This window comes from Lissotriton helveticus, chromosome 1_2, assembly GCF_964261635.1.
Source record: "Lissotriton helveticus chromosome 1_2, aLisHel1.1, whole genome shotgun sequence".
Taxonomy (NCBI): Eukaryota; Metazoa; Chordata; class Amphibia; order Caudata; family Salamandridae; genus Lissotriton; species Lissotriton helveticus.
In genome coordinates, this window is record NC_136058.1 from 427,269,215 (window position 1) to 427,285,771 (window position 16,557).

General features: G+C 45.2%; 1 pseudogene across 1 annotated transcript in view; it reads left to right on the forward strand.

Moving 5' to 3' along the window:
* The window catches only part of LOC144807611 (uncharacterized), a 138,401-nt pseudogene that overhangs the window by 41,769 nt on the left and 80,075 nt on the right, over positions 1-16,557 (forward strand). The window contains exons 4-5 of the transcript XR_013606361.1: positions 2,622-2,672; positions 6,794-6,912. The product of XR_013606361.1 is annotated as an uncharacterized LOC144807611 (transcript). The remainder of the gene's footprint in view (positions 1-2,621; positions 2,673-6,793; positions 6,913-16,557) is intronic.

The window sequence follows — 16,557 nt, forward strand, 5'->3', positions numbered from 1 at the left end:
TTTATTGGGATTGTTGAGACCGCTCGCATTGAGAGTGACAATTTTCAGTGTTGGCTGGGAAATAGCGTGTCATAGTGAGTGCACCAGCTTTGGCATGTATTTGGGTCCCTGTGATCCCTCTTCCCCCTGAGTTCCCAACGTCTGCCCGGCCTCCATTGCCCTTTGATCCTCTCTTCAACGCCTTTAACCTGCATACCCGTTCTCCACCCCCCCTCCCTAACCCCAACTTAGAAATCCATTAACCTCAAATTGTCCAGGGCCCGCCATTCGTACGTGCACGTCCTTGGAAGTCGAAATAGTTGGGAACGTGTGTGGCCAGTTACCCGTGTCTCTACGCTCCCCATGTCTCTACGCTCCCCGTGTCTCTACGCTCCCCACAGACTACTTCGCCGCCCACCCAGCCTTGCAAATGTCACTTATCTGTCCCTCAGTCATTCACTGTGTCATCATGGGCAATGTCTCCTTCGACAATGTCTCCAGCACTGCCAGTCTTTCTTGTGCCATGGTCTTGAGGTCCGGTCTCGTCGCTCGCTCTGTGCTATGCCTCCCGTAGAGCTTATGCCATCTTTCTCGAGGAGTTTTGGTCTGTGGGCCCTCTTTCTCCTCCTGGATTGGATTCTCGATGCCAAGCACCTGGCAAGTGTCTTGCATGGATCTGAGGAGTTTGCCCTGCCATATCAAAATGAGCCGGAAAGGGTGACCCAAAGAATACGGTATTCCTTGATTTCGAAGACGCGTGGTTGCCACTCAGAACACCCAACACTTTTGAAGGGGTATTAGAGCCAGGTCCTGGTACAAAGCTATGGAGTCGGCCTGATATCTTAGTGGTTGCTTGTCCCTGGCAGAGCGTAGTATACACTCTTTTAGTTGAAAGTCTGGAATGTAATCCAAAATATCCAGTGGGGGCGCCCAGTATGGCCCTTCTTCTTTAGGGGGAACTCCCTTAACGCGGATGTTGTTTCACCAAGACCGGTTCTCCAGGTCTTCTGTGTGTGCTATGTTGAGCCTTGAGCCGGAGTATCTCTTGCTGTAGATGCTCCACCTCCTCTTCCCGGGCTTGCTCCTGATCCTCGATGGAGGCCACATGGTCCCCAATGGCATCGACGTCCCGCCTTATCATAAGGCGGGACGTTGATGCCGTTTGGGAACATGTGGCCTCCATCAGTTATCTCCTTCATCTCCCCCGCTATTTCCCTTTTCAGCGTCTGCAAGCGTGTGCAAGTCGCCTTGTAATGCACTGAATAGCGACTCTAAAAAGGCGTGGGTAACTGGGGCTTCAGAGGTGTCTGCATCTTGGCTGATTTGTGTCATTGGGTAGAGCCTCCCTTCTCCGTTGCCGGTCATCAGGAGCTTGGTCAGCATCTTTTTTAGATTCTGATCATTCTTGCTTCTTGCTGAGGACATGGCAGCTATATCTCTTACCACACCACCAGACCAGCCTGCCTTGTCGTGGGGGTCCCAGCCCCAGTGGGTGGCTGTCAACGGGTTGTCCTCCCGCTGAGCTCCACTATGCTGTTGCATGATGGTGAGGGCCAGAGGTGTCACTCCCTTTCAGTCTCGTCCGCTCCTTGCTGCCTTCGACCGTCTGCTTTTGCCCTGCTTGGCATCTGCTGCTTGTTCTCAATACTCTAAGCACTTTGCGCTCGAACCTGCCACGAATCCCCCTGTAGGCCAGCAGCCCTATCTGATCCTGGAGCACTAGATGTCTTCTTGGACCACTGCGTCTAATTCCTGCACTATGTGCTTGCAGGCCATGGCCTCCGGTTTCCTCTGGCTTGGCAGTCAGCTCCAGAGAGACTACTCCATGCCCGGGCCCCTCATCCATTGGCACCTTGTGATTCTTACAGCGTTACAGTTCATATCTCATTCCCCTTATTGGATTTTGTCATTTTAGTGTCATTTTGTTCAATACATTTCTACTTACATTTTTCTGTTTCGGTTTGGGTTTTTTATTGTTTTGCACTTTGACTTTAACTTTTTGGTTTCTGCATAAATATTTTACATATTACCTTAAGTTAAGCCTGCCTGTTCAGTGCTTAGGTACCAGGGGGTTGATACTAGGTTAATTGAATGGCTTTGAAAGTTCACTCTGACAACGGTTGTGATTGTTCCTCATCTACCACAAATAATTAATCAGTTTCTTACAGAAACTATCTGAAATTATCTGCAAAACAGGCAGTTGATAACCTACCAGGGTTGAAACACCCTGTGGACAAACTTGAATATGGGAACAGTATTGTGTGGCAATAGAACCTCTAAAAAAATTCAGCTTGCAGATGAACCAAGAATCACACTTGAATGTCACAACTTTTAAAACAAGGTAGTCAGGAAAGTGTGAGGAATGTATTGCAGCTCTTTGCATTTTGACAGCCCCAAGCAAATTTGAGAACAGAGTGGATGTATGTAGCAGAGGCGAGTCTGTTTACCCAATGTGAGTGGTTGGCTGATCTGCCTGAAGGTATGATGCTGCTGACAGTAGTGTGTCTGCTAAAAGCGATGGCGTGACTGGTGGAACTATAAAGCCAAATAAGAGAAAGTTATCTTCCGACACCACAGTCTTCGTGACTGAGACCAGTAACACTGTAGACTCTGAGACGAACAGCAGTTTTTTCTCCTTTCAGAGCGTTATTGCTGCAGATGGAGTGAAGACCAGAAGTAAGCACATTACTAAGGTACCAACAAAGTTTAATATTGTTCATTTGTATTAACTGTTTCTTTTATTGTAGGCTGTTATCTTCGGTTTAAAGGGAAAGATGTTGTAGTGTGTGACCTTAATGCTGCAGTTTGCATTTCATTACCATCATTTGCTTATCCTGGAAATTCTCCAGGGTTTAGGAGGTTTCCTGTTCAAGAGTTCTTTCTTCAGCTTCTGGGCAGTTGTCGCTCTGTGACATCTGTGGCCCTATTTCTCTGCTCTTCTTGTAGCAGCTCCTATCAGAGCTTCATCCTCCCGCCAACAATAATATGAAGCCAGGTATCACCCAGCACACAACACAGCCTATGTTGGTCTACGTCTATCTGCTTGGCGCAGTTAGAGCGCGGATAAAGTTCTCCGGGTCTGTCAGGCTCTGACTGTAACCTAAGGGCTTAAGATGAAATGGACACCGTACCGCCTTCCTGAGTGGCTCCAGACTGCTGTGTGCAGACCCGATAGCCGTCAGCACCCTGGAGTATGTATGTATAAATCAGATTATGTTGGAAGTAACCTGCAATATAGTGGCAGGCAGCACCCTGCCATAGAGTAGGATTTCTCATAGTATTTTATTTCCTGGCACATTAATGGAGATTGTCTTTTAACTGGCAGAAGAAAAACACTGACCATACATTTTCCTGGGTTTGTCTTTAAAATGACGTACACATTAGGAATGGCATTTCGTTCTGCTGGAATAATAACACAAGTTATCTTGTACTCTGCTATGATGTTGCAGAGATCTTTGGCTGCAATGCCTTCTATGTTTCATTCAAACATGCTTTCTACAGGACACATACATGATTTGCTGCTGTAGAGAAATAATGCTCCTGTGTACTGTGGCAGACTCAGAGATATTGAAAAACTTCATGATTTCTCTTTCAGCACTTCATAGTAAAATCTTTCACTTTTTGACTCATACATTTGGCAGAAACATAACCTAGTACCATTAAAATAGTTGTGATGGGGAACATGCATGTGGGGTTAGGACTGGCTCGACCAGAGTGCTTGCTGACTTGGAGGAGTATGGAGTTGACCACCTTGCCTGGTCCGGTGTGGAACCAAGCCAGCGATGCTTTGCTGCAGGCTCATTTGCCCTGATAGCTGGTCAACAGTTGGAGGAGGAGGAGGTGAAGAGCTGGCTAAGTGTGCCATGAGGCTGGCAGTTCAGTACATCCCTGAAAAGTGAGCTTTGAGTCATGTAATGTTCCTCTTATACCACGTGCAATTCACCCTCTCCAAAGCCTCAAGAATTCCTGGGTGTGAAGGGCGGCTGATACTGATTGGGTGCTTGATAGTTTACCAGAAACTCATGTTCTTGATTTATCATGTTTGTCAGTGGTTAATTAAACACGCCCAGGGGTTTTATCTCTTCAGTGACACAAGCTGCAATAAAAGTTTCTTAGTCGTGGCAAAAAAATATGAATGGCCGACGAGCGTCTGTCTGTCAAAGAATGGAAGGGCTGGGGAACTGTCATTCATCTCACTGCTAAGCAGAGCAGTGTCATGCTTCATCCTCCGTCAGGCCTCAGATTTTGACCAACATCTCTTAGAACACTGGGACTTGGAATGGAATGGGATTCATAAAGCGCATGGCTACCCGGCTGCGTGCCAGCGCTACTGATTTAGCCAGAGATCAAAATAGTTTTACGGGAAGAGCCAGTTTTTCAGGATCTTGCGAATTTTAGTAGGTTAGTTTCCCTGCGGATGGTAAGAGGAAGGGAGTTCCGGAGCCTGGAGACTTTGTAGGAGAAGAGGTGCCCTCCCCGGTCGCGCCTTCTTAATTCTGGGAGTGTCGGCTAAGCGAAGATGGTCGGAACGAAGCTTTCAACGGTTTAATCAGAGCTCTAAGGATTGGGGGGCCCTTGCCCTGAAGGATTTTGTGTGTAATACAGAGGGACTGAAGTTAACCCTCTCCTGAATTGGGAGCCAGTGGAGGGTACTTAAGGCGGGTTTGGCCGAGCACCGATTTATTTTTTTGTGCCTACCAGAAGTCTGGCTGCCGAGTTCTGGACTAGTTGAAGTTTAGAAATAACTATTTTAGAAGCCCCAACATAGAAGGCGTTACCATAATCCAGTCTGTAGAGGATGATACCCTGATTAAGGAGTTTTCTGGAGTGGGCAGGTAAGAGGGGGAGGATTTTCCGTGTAGTTCAAAACAGGCCAAAACAGACTCCCACAGTTTTCCTTGCTTGGGTTTGAAAGGTAAGATCCTGGTCGAGCCAGATACCCAGGCTTTTTATCTCTTTTTTTGGAGTGGGAGCTGGCCCCATACAAGGCGGCCACATGGAATTAGGGATGAATTTTGATTGATTACCCAGCACCAGAAGCTCCGTTTTTTCGCTGTTAATTTTAGGGCGAGAGCTGTTCATCCAGCTAAAGATTTCTTTGAGGCAGGAGCACAGGTTTTTCCCGGGAATGGTCAGACTGATTCAGCGAGACAACAAGTTGGGTGTCGTCCGCGTAGGTGACCAGTTTAATTCCAAAGGGGGCAACTATTTCCTCCAGTGGGGACATATACACATTAAAAAGAGTAGGGCGCAGGGACGAGCCCTGAGGCACCCCACATTGGAGTGGAATAGCTCTGGAACGGATGTTGCCTTCAGAGCCCTGGAAGGTTCTATTTTCGAGGAATGATTTCAGCCAGGATAAAGCCGACCCTGTAACTCCTATCTACTGAGCCGGTGACCCAGGATACGGTGGTTCACCGTATCGAAGGCTGCGCTTAGATCCAGGAGGATCACAGCTGCTGATCCTCCTGAGTCAAGAATCCTTCTCGCCTCTTCTACAACTGCCATCAGTGTGGTATCAGTGCCCTGGCCAGGGCGGAAGCCTGTCTGAGAGCAGTGTAGGAGTCCACCGGACTCAAGGAAGGCTGAAAGCTGTTGATTGACACATTTTTCTGCCACCTTGCTGATTCCTGGAAGTAAGGAGATGGGCTGGTAATTACCCATCTCAGTGGGATTGAGGTGTTTTTTTTAACAGTGCCTTTACTATTGCTTTTTTCCAATTGAGTGGTACAGTGCCCTGTGTTAGGGAAGCATTCATTAAGTTTGAGATGGGGGGGTTGATGGTGGATGCCACTGACTTCAAGATGTTGAAAGGTGTCGGGTCCAGGGGAGAACCGCTCTTGATTGATTCTAAAATTGGGAGGAGCAGGTCCACTGTGATAGGGGAAAATTAGTCTAGGCAGAGGTCATTATTTTGGGGTTCTGGTGGGTAGGGCTCTGGTGGACAGTCATTATTTGTGAGGGGTCATAGGATATTTTGGATTTTGGTAGCGAAAAATTCTGCCAATTGCATCGGCGACCAGAAGGGTCAGTAGCTGTGGTTGAGTCGGAGACCAAAGAGTTCTTTGACAATGCGGAATGTTTCCCTGGAGGAGTTAGCAGAGGATTGAATTTTTTCTTTCAAGAAGGCCGACTGAGTTTTTTTAAGGGTGGCTTTATAGGATGTGAAGGCTAATCTGTATTCAGTTTTTTAATACTAGCAAAGTGTTTTTTCCATACTCGTTCAAGTTTTTTGCAATGTTTTTTTCATATCACGGAGTTCAGGAGTGAACCAGGGGGATTTAAAGGTTCCGCTTTTTTTTAGTAAGATTTTTCTTGGCAGTACTAGATCTAGAGAATTCTCGATCCATAGTGTGAATTTCTTGTCTGCTATTAATGGGTCTGATGATAAGTGGAAATGACTAGTTCGAGTTCGCGCTTCCAGGTATCGGGCTAGTGTGGACCAGGGACGTTCTAGGATGCGTGGGGCAGGCACATGGGGGTCCTCTATAGGAGTTTGCCAGCTGAATGAACTAAAAAGTGGTCTGACCACGGGATGGGTAAAGGTTCCATAACTTTTAATTCAGAAATATTTGAAAAGATAGGGTCTAAAAGGTGACCTTAGACTTTAGAGACCATCCTTTTAATGAGGAAAACAAAACTACAAGTCCCATAAGCAATCGTGGTGGAAGGTGTCAGGCATGACCTGGAACAACTTCCGATTCAGCACATCCAGTTCCATTTTTTAAGTAATTGACATAATATTGAATTTATAACCTTTGTTTTTTATGGTCATGAGTCACCAGAATACTAAAAACGTGTCTTTTATTTTCAGGGTCAATTAAGTAATGGTCACCAGCTTGGAAGCTCTGTTAATTCTTCAGTATTTGTCATTGATCTCCATGTGTGGATGGTTTGGGTCTGCCCCTGCATCGTTCCCGATAACCCGCAGAGGTAAGGAGCTTGTAGCAGCAACATGATAACCCCATACTCGTCTTAAGAAGTGAGCTCTGAGGCAGGTATCCGATAATTTTTGTGAAACAAGCAAGCGCCAATATCTGCTATGTACATTTGTTAAAATAAAACACAGTCAAATCACATGAAACTGTTCCGGAGGTTCAGTCCCAGAGACATTATCTGTAACTGAACGCAGACACCCTAGGAAGCATGTGCTTTTAAGACAAGTTGTGTTCACTCACCTGAAGGTGACATGCTTCATCATTGGGCTATACTCCTCACCAGGCCGGCGCTACAATGCCTGGCGGGCACCACAAGAGGGCACTTTGTCGGAGATCTTTTATTAAGGGCGCCGGATGAGCATAGCAGGACAGAGGATGTTGTGTCATAAGATGTGAGATTAGTGAAAGTCTTAATATAAGATCAACTATCGACCAGTTGCCACAATATAGTTAATGTGATCTTCCTGGTCCATGTTGAGATTAAAAACAGTGGCAGAGAAATTGAGGAACTAATGACCCCTTTCACTGTGTGAAAGTATCGATCACCTATGGACCTGCTGGTAAGCTGGGGTCTATACTTCAGGTCAACGTTTTTCATGCCTTGTGTAGTCATGGAGCAATCTGTTGGCATTTCATCAGGACCAAATATGGGAAAACGGGTAAATGTGACCTAATCTTCTCCACAGCGTGAGGAGCTCTGTAACTCAAAGCCCTGCACCGTGCATAGGTGATAAGGTGCCTATTACCATCTTACTACCACAGGTGATCACTGTCTAACAGAGTGCACTAGTTACGGTAACCCTCCTAAAATTCAGGACATATTGACTTATCAAATAGCGAGGACGCCGCATCAGAGGGCAACTGGTTTGAAAAGCACATGCTTCCTAGGGTGCCTGCGTTCAGGTAGAGATAATGTCTGTGGGACTGCACCTCCAGAACAGTATACTGTGAGTTGATTTATATGAAGAATGTGTATACTGGACTGCCATTTTCCTCGTCATCGCATATGATATGTAAAATAAAACACAACACACCTGGAGGCCAACAAATCTATCATACATTTAATGCAAAAATAGCAAAAGGCCAAGCAAACTAACAACTGACAATTGTCTTTGCAATGTACGAGAGCATCCACCCCAAAGCAAGTTGGAGTATATAATTCTAATGCTACACAATGTATTTTTATACGCTTTTCTCCTAATACATGTCAATGAAACATGAAGACGTGATTGAAACAGTTACTGAAACAACACTAATGAGTAGGAGGCAGGATCTTCTCTCGAGAGGAATGTGAGGAGTCCGTGAGGTGCAGATCAAAGATACAAAGACAAGCTACAGAATTCACGGTTTTCTGAAAATAACACTTGTTTGTCAATATTCCATTTACTACAAGATGCAGGAAAGTGCAGATTGACATCACTAAATAAAATGTTTCTGGGCCCTAGTAGAATCATGTAACTTTGCAGGCATATTAAGGCGAACAGTCACATCAAATTAATATAAGAATATTGTAATTTGGTATTGTAATATATTTTAGATAGTCTATACAGCACACCAAATTCTAATTATAACAATATCCTATACACTTCAGGACTGTATGCACAATAGAATTGTAATATCAATGTGATGAATTTAGCAAATCTCCAATTGTATCAAGACAAGATAAACCGATGAAAGTACTGGTGCATGTAGTTTTCTTTATTTTCTTATTCAAATTCAAGCGTAAAAGGCAGCCAACACGTATTTCGTCTGTACAAAGTTGGTATATTCAGACTTTTTCAAGGCTAAGGTAAACGGTCGAAGTAATAATTCATTCTGTCCAATAACTTCCAGGATGCATTTTGTGCGCTAGTTTTAAAATCATTTCTTGTACTCCACTGGGTGGAATGCATTTCCCAGCTTTAAATATAAACTCACCCTCACACCATAAATCCTCTGCTACATTGTAAAATGGAAGTAAATCTGGACTAACATTAGTTTTGCTTGGCCAACATTGCAAAAGGTTTGTGGTCCGTTCTAAGGACAAATTTCCTGCCCCAAATGTAAATTCTATAATGTTCTACAGCCCACACACATGCAAGCAACTCACGTTCAATTACAGCATATTTGCGCTCCGTTTTATTCAGCGTCCTAGGTGAAAAAGCCACATTCCACTCAGTGTCACCATCTGTTTGAGATAACACACAACCAAGGCCATACAAACTGGCATCAGTGGTAATGATACATCTTTTTCCCATTCTGAAAGGTTTCAAAGTTGGTGAGTTAACGATATCATTTTTGATATCTACAAAAGCTTTTTCTTGTTCATCCTTCCATTCAAATACGTTTTTTTGCCTTAACAATTTCCTTAACGGTTCCATTTTGGTTTCAAAGTTTTCAACAAATTTACTATAGTGTGGTAAATTAAATTTACTTATTACCTCATTTCTGAATTTCTATGCTTAATAAATCATAATTTCTTGTCAATGCAAAGCGAGGAGTCTGTGGTGCTCAAATGAAGGAGGAGGAGACCAATAACTCGAGTTAAAGGGAGCGCTTCCAGCACCAAGTGGGCACAGGAGCAATCTCTCAAGTCCCTCTCTTGAAGTGGGGTGTCTTTATTTTCACATTAACAAAAAGATTCTATCAAAAATAAGTTCAAGTTCAAGTTCGGGCATTTATATAGCGCACTACTCACCCAGAGGGTCTCAAGGCGCTAGAGGGAGGGGTTCACTGTTTGTCGAATAGCCAGGTTTTCAGTTCTTTTCTGAAGGAGATGTGGTTCTGAGTAAGGCGGAGGTGGGTGGGGAGTGAATTCCAGGTCTTGGCAGCCAGGAAGGAGAAGGATCTGCCACCCATGGTGGTTTTTCGGATGCGCGGGACTGCGGCGAGGGCTTGATTGGATGATCTTAGTTGGCGGGTGGGATTGTAGAAGGACAGTCGGGTGTTGAGGCATTCGGGTCCTAGATTATAGAGGGCCTTGTGTGCGTGGGTAAGGAGGCGGAAAGTAATTCTTTTGTTGACGGGAAGCCAGTGGAGGTTTTTTAGGTGTCCGGTGATGTGCTCTTGGCGCGGGATGTCCAATATGAGTCTCGCTGATGCGTTTTGGATGCGCTGGAGCTTTTTCTGCAATTTTGTTGTAGTTCCGGCGTAAAGTGTGTTGCCATAGTCCAGTCGACTCGTGACCAGTGCATGGGTGACAGTCTTTCTTGTGTCGAGGGGGATCCAGCGGAAGATCTTTTTGAGAATGCGAAGGACGTTGAAGCAGGAGGACGATACGGCGTTGACTTGTCTGGACATTGAGAGAGAGGAGTCTAGAATGAAGCCAAGGTTACGTGCATGGTCTGTGGGTGTGGGTGCTGATCCCAGAGCGGAAGGCCACCAAGAGTCGTCCCAGGCAGAGGGGGAGGATCCTAGGATGAGCACCTCCGTTTTGTCTGAGTTGAGTTTTAGGCGGCTCTGTTGCATCCATTCGGCTACCTCTTTCATACCTTCGTGAAGATTGGTTTTGGCGGTGTTGGGGTCTTTGGTGAGGGAAAGGATTAGCTGGGTGTCATCGGCGTAGGATATGATGTTGAGGTTGTGTTGACGTGCGATGGAGGCGAGAGGACTCATGTAGATGTTGAAGAGGGTGGGACTGAGTGAGGAACCTTGAGGTACGCCGCAGATGACTTCGGTGGGCTCTGAGTAGAATGGGGGGAGTCGGACTCTCTGGGTTCTCCCAGCTAGGAACGAGATGATCCAGTCCAAGGCTTTTCCTTGTATGCCGATGTTGTTGAGGCGTTGTATGAGGGTGCTGTGACAGACAGTGTCGAAGGCGGCAGAGAGGTCGAGTAGAATGAGGGCCACTGTTTCTCCGTTGTCCAGGAGTGCTCGGATGTCGTCGGTCGCCGCAATGAGGGCGGTTTCGGTGCTGTGTTTGGCTCGAAAGCCGTTCTGTGAGGGATCCAGGGAGTTGTTGGATTCAAGGAAGGCTGCGAGTTGGCTGTTGACGGCTTTCTCGATGACTTTGGCCGGGAAAGGTAGGAGGGATATGTGTCGGTAGTTTTTCAGTTCTGAGGGGTCTGCTGTGGGTTTTTTCAGAAGGGCGTTGAGTTTGGCGTGTTTCCAGATTTCTGGAAAGGTGGCAGAGTTGAAAGAGCAGTTGATGACATCGCGGAGTTGGGGAGCGATGATGGAGTCAGCTTTGTTGAAGATGTAGTGGGGACAGGGGTCAGAAGGTGAGCCAGAGTGGATTGAATTCATGAGGCGAATGGTGTCTTCAGTGGTGATTGGGTTCCAGGAGCAAAGGTAGTTAGTTGGAGGGGTGGGATCTGAAGGGGGTGGGGCGGGTTGGTCACTAGGAGTATTCTTGAAGCTATTGTGGATGTCGGCAATTTTGTTGTAGAAGAAGGAGGATAGCGCATCGCAGAGGTCTTGGGAGTTAGTGATGTCGTTGGATGCTGCGGAAGGGTTGGTGAATTCTTTGACGATATTGAAGAGTTCCTTGCTGTTATGAGAATTGTTGTCGAGACGGTCCTTGAATGCTGATTTCTTGGCGGATCGAATCAGTTGGTGGTGTTTGCGGGTGGCTGTCTTGAGGGAGGCCATGTTGTCTGAGGTTTGATCTTTTCTCCAATTCTTCTCCAGGGTGCGGCAAGTCTTCTTGGATTTTTTAAGGTCATCATTGAACCAGGGAGCCTTTTTGCTGGATGATTTCAACTGGTGTTTTTCCAGGGGTGGTAGTTCGTCCGCACTGTGGGTAATCCATTGCCTGGGGTTGGTGGCCGCTTGGTCTGGGTCCATTGCTAGGGTGGGAGGGTTTTGGTTGAGTGATGTAAGGAGTTGGTCGGTGGTGATTTTGTTCCATTTTCTCCGGGGAATGGGTTGTGGACAGTTGTGGGTCAGTGTGGTTTTGTAGCTGAAGTGAACACAGCTGTGGTCCGTCCAGTGGAGAGCTGTAGTGTGATCGAAGGAGATGTGCTTGCTGGAGGTGAAGATAGGGTTGAGCGTGTGTCCGGCTGTGTGAGTGGGGGTGTCAACAAGTTGTTTGAGTCCGAGATTGGACATGTTGTCCAGCAGGGTGGTGGAGTTGTTGTCGAGTATGTTTTCAAGGTGGTAGTTGAAGTCTCCTAGAAGAATGTAGTTCTCGGAGGCGAGGGCGTGCTGGCTGACGAAGTCTGTGATGTCGTCGCTGAATTGAGATCGGGTGCCTGGGGGCCTGTAAATGCGGGTGCCTCTAGGGGTTGTCCTGGGGTCGGTGTGGATCTGAAAGTGGAGATGTTCGGCGGTTGCAAGATTGTCGTCAGAGCTGGTTGTGATTTTGATGGTGCTTCTATGGACGATGGCGATGCCTCCTCCAGTTTGATTGGTGCGGTCTTTTCGAATGATCTTGTAAGTATCCGGTATGGCTATGGCGATGTCAGGGGCAGAGGATGCGTTCATCCATGTTTCAGTAAGGAAGGCGATGTCAGGTGACGCAGTGTCGATTAGGTCCCAGAGTTCTGTTGCATTGTGATGTATTCCTATAGGTTCTGTATCGATCCCCCTATTCCTGACCCTATTCTGGTTAACAAGTTAACTAGCAGCCATCCCATGAGGCAGAAAACCCCCATGATGCAGGAACCGTTATCTGATAAAGCCACACTACGGCACAGGAACGTGTTATCTGATTAGGTCATAACGCTTGCCATCTAATTAGACAAGCGATATTCCTCCAGCCCCTGATAAGGCATACGGAGTTCTCAAAACAAATCAAACCTATGACAGACCTGGGAAAAACCCTGCGGCCATTGTTTTGATTTCACCAAGAACTTCAGCAAAAGAATGTGCTAACGACCTGGTCGTACGACATCCTTATTGACGTATCTATGTCCATCCTTACGTCAATCTCGGCACCTTAAAGGTATAAATATTACCGATATTGCCCTATGCAAACACACGCGGTGGTGACGAGATCGGAGCAGCCAGACTTGCCGAAGCCCAGAGCAGAGCAGACCCCGCTGGCGCAGCCCCGCCTTCTTGACGCGCTGAGAACGAGAAGCTGCCTTTTTCTCCTGCCGAGAAATCCAGCTCCGGCGCTTCCGGGTAGCCCTCGCAGGCTGCCTGGAATATCGAGACCAGAGATGAGAGATACCATCCCTCAATTCATCCTAGATTCCAGGTACAGAACTGAATAACCCCTTGCAGAGAATTCTTTAGTCAGTCACTTGGCAAAACAAACTTAACTTAAACTGTAACTTTCTATTCCCGCCCACGTATTAGGCTTAGGTCAGGTACACGGGGTAGGCGTAGTTAGAAACACCAGTTGAGTACGATTAGTCAAATGTATACGTGTATGTAATTCATTTTATTCATTTTAAACCTTCATATGGCTTAGAAACCATATCAATGTTTTTACAGTATTATTTTATACTTCTGCTTTTAATGTATGCACTTTACTTAACCATAAGTATTGCAATAATATCGATCCATTTCTCTTGTATGAGAAAAGAGACTGATCAATAAATAACATCTTTTATTGAACACGCCCGTCTCTTCCTTTTCTCTACAATCTGGTGAGACTAAGAATGCACGTACTGACTGAGTAAAATAAATTGCCTTTTGTTCACACGACTCTAGAGATACACTCTTGATTAGGGGAGAGCAAAGTTGTCATGTTCTATGGTTGTCAGAAACTAAATCCCTTCTTATCTATCCAGGGAGGTTCAACTCCTCCTTGCCTATTCGAGAAAGTTTCTAGTGAACTCTGAGCTAGCTGGCAAACCCAAAACTTTAAGTCTAATATCGACAGTAGTAGACCTAGTTAACGTCTGGTCTAGGCCTATACTATTGAAGGTATTATTCCAATGCGCAGAGCCTATTGGGATAATAGGAACTACACTACATGGCGCCCAACGCGTTTGGAAGGGCGATAAAACTAACGTAAGACATTTAGAGTAACTCAGTCGTGCTTTCTCACTCAGACCCCTTTTTCCCATAATATTCCAAAGACGTCTGGAGTGGGTAAAAGGTAATATCCGCCAAACCTTGCAGGAGGAAACTCCTATGTATGGTACTTGGTTTAGTCAACGTTGAAGGATACACCGTTCCAAAATATTGTGCATCTAATCTTTGTTTCCATAAGAAACCTGATCTGCAAACAAACAAAATAAGCTTCCTGTCGGTAAAATGGTAGACAGTGATGATGAAAGAGAGGCAGTTAGATTAGCAGCTGAAATAGTAGCAGCTGATACTGCTATACAAGAAGCTGACCAGGATATAATACTCATCCCGGTCATCAAAAGGAAATCTATAACTTTAAAACTTATAGAAAATGGACTGACACCTAGAGGTGGCACAGTCATATTCGTAATTGAGGCACACGAATATCGGCAGACAGAGGTATACTATTCATGGATACATTTTCCAGCAGCAAATGCTGTAACAAAGTACTTCCACTATTACAAAACAGAGGAACCTCCTAATGAGTATACTCCTTTCGAGGAGGTGGAAGTACCACTTAAATTTCAAGAGCACCTGCTCTTATTTAATGGCGCCCTAAAACATAATAATCACATCACCAGGCTCGGTCCTTTAGGTAGACCAGGAGCAACGTGGCCGGTCCTAGCCGGATACACACCGCATCCAGACTTCGAAAGAATGCCTGCAGCAGATCTTTTAGTACAACTAAAACAATTAATAAAAATACATAGACAATTAGTCCAATATGTGATGCGGATTTCAACAATTCAACCAGCAATTAAAATTCCACAGCTGACCCCTCACCAGGGGAACACAAATAAAATTACACCACAGAACATACAATCCTGCCTAGGTAAAGTACCAGCTAAACGGGAACAAATACCATTCTGGTTAGCACAAAAAATCACCCAAATAGAGGCTGTGTTTCCAGACACCACCCCGTTAGAAAAACACAGGATTCTGACTATCTGTCTTCCAATGGGAATCGCACCACACGTGGAGGACTGTGACACTTGGGGTACAGTCTTTGCTTCCATCTACACAAAAACGCACGGTGTTCCATCCATTTCGGTAATACCAGATGTGCTAAAACAAATTCAAGACGAATACGGTCCAGAACCCGCTTTAACTCTTGGTATGAAATTACTAAAAGACTTCAAGCAGGTCTCGGCTATATTATTAGCCAACATAAAGGGAGAAGCAGCAAACGTGGCGATCCGCCAGAGGTTAAAGGAGACAGATATAGCAGACCAACCAGCTGAGATTGCCAGAATCATAGAAAAATCCTATGAGGCACTAGGTAGAGATAGTTTAGGTGGAATACCAGTAAAACCACAACTGATTGAAAGTCCTGAAAAAATATTTTTTTATAATAATTCAACATCACAAAAAAAGAGCTGGGATGGAAACAAACAACCCAATCCTAAAGAAAAGAAATTCCAGTCCAGAGGAAGGTCTCCTAGGCGAAGAGAAAAATCGCAGAACCAAAGACACAGGTCACCCCAGAGTGACCCCTCTGGGAAAAGATATAACCTTAGAAATAGGAATAATATAAAGAAGCCTGATAGATATCAAGACATTGATACACGTCCCTCTCAATCTTTTCAGACTTCCTCGCAGAAATCGGAAAGAAGAGGACGATCATAACAAAGAGAAGAGCACGCCAAGTCCAAAGACAAGGAACCTGCTCATCTAAAAAAGAAACTACAATTTCCAAAAAAGAAGGTAGCCAGTATCAAGGTAGTTAACAATGCTGAGAATACTGAGGACACAACTGAAAAACGGAGAATGGGCTCAGACAATGCTAGACAGCGCAGCAGAAGTGAGCATAGCTCGCAAAGTCCTTATGAATCATCTGGAGACAGTGGACACGAATGAATATCTTCAAGTGGAAACTGCAGACACCAGAGTTAGCAAACCTCACAAAATATATGAAATAACTTTACGTATAGAGGGGGATAAGACTAGAAAAATAAGGGGACTATTTTGGGATAATCTCTCCAAGGGCTATGACATCCTTCTAGCTGAAAAAGACTGGCCACCAGAGTTTGTCAGGGAGTGCCCTCATGGCGAAGAAATAATTATGCCTGCCTTCTCAAATCATATCCCAATTCATAAAAAATATACACTTGCTAGAAAGTGGGCGGTAGCTCTAGCTCCTGCTTTATATAAAAATCACGTAGGATGGGATGAGGACTCTCCTCCTCACAAAATCCAGTTAAAATCACAACCTACTGCACAGAGACAGTACCCAATTAAGCAAGAAGCTAAAAAACAGGTAAAAGAAATCCTAGATCAGCTAGAATACCAGGGGGTGATTGAAACTTGCACCTCACAAATGAACAACCCTTTGTTTCCGGTCTCCAAACCAGACAATTCATATCGTCTAGTTTTGGATTACCGACACCTTAACTCATGTTGCAAAACTCGCATAGTGCTGCACTAATGAATAACATAGTGCGCAAAAAATACAAAACAACATTAGACATCTCTAATGGATTCTTTTGTCAAAACATAGCACCAGAGAGCAGATATTTGTCTGCGTTCTCAATAAATGGCACTCCAAAACAATTCTGTCGGTTAGCCCAGGGGTACAAGAATAGCCCGGGGGTATTCTCAGCGAGAGTAACAGAATTACTACAAACATATGATGACGAAGCATTATCGTATGTCGACGACATATACTTAACAGATGATGACTTGGAGACTCACTTGAAGA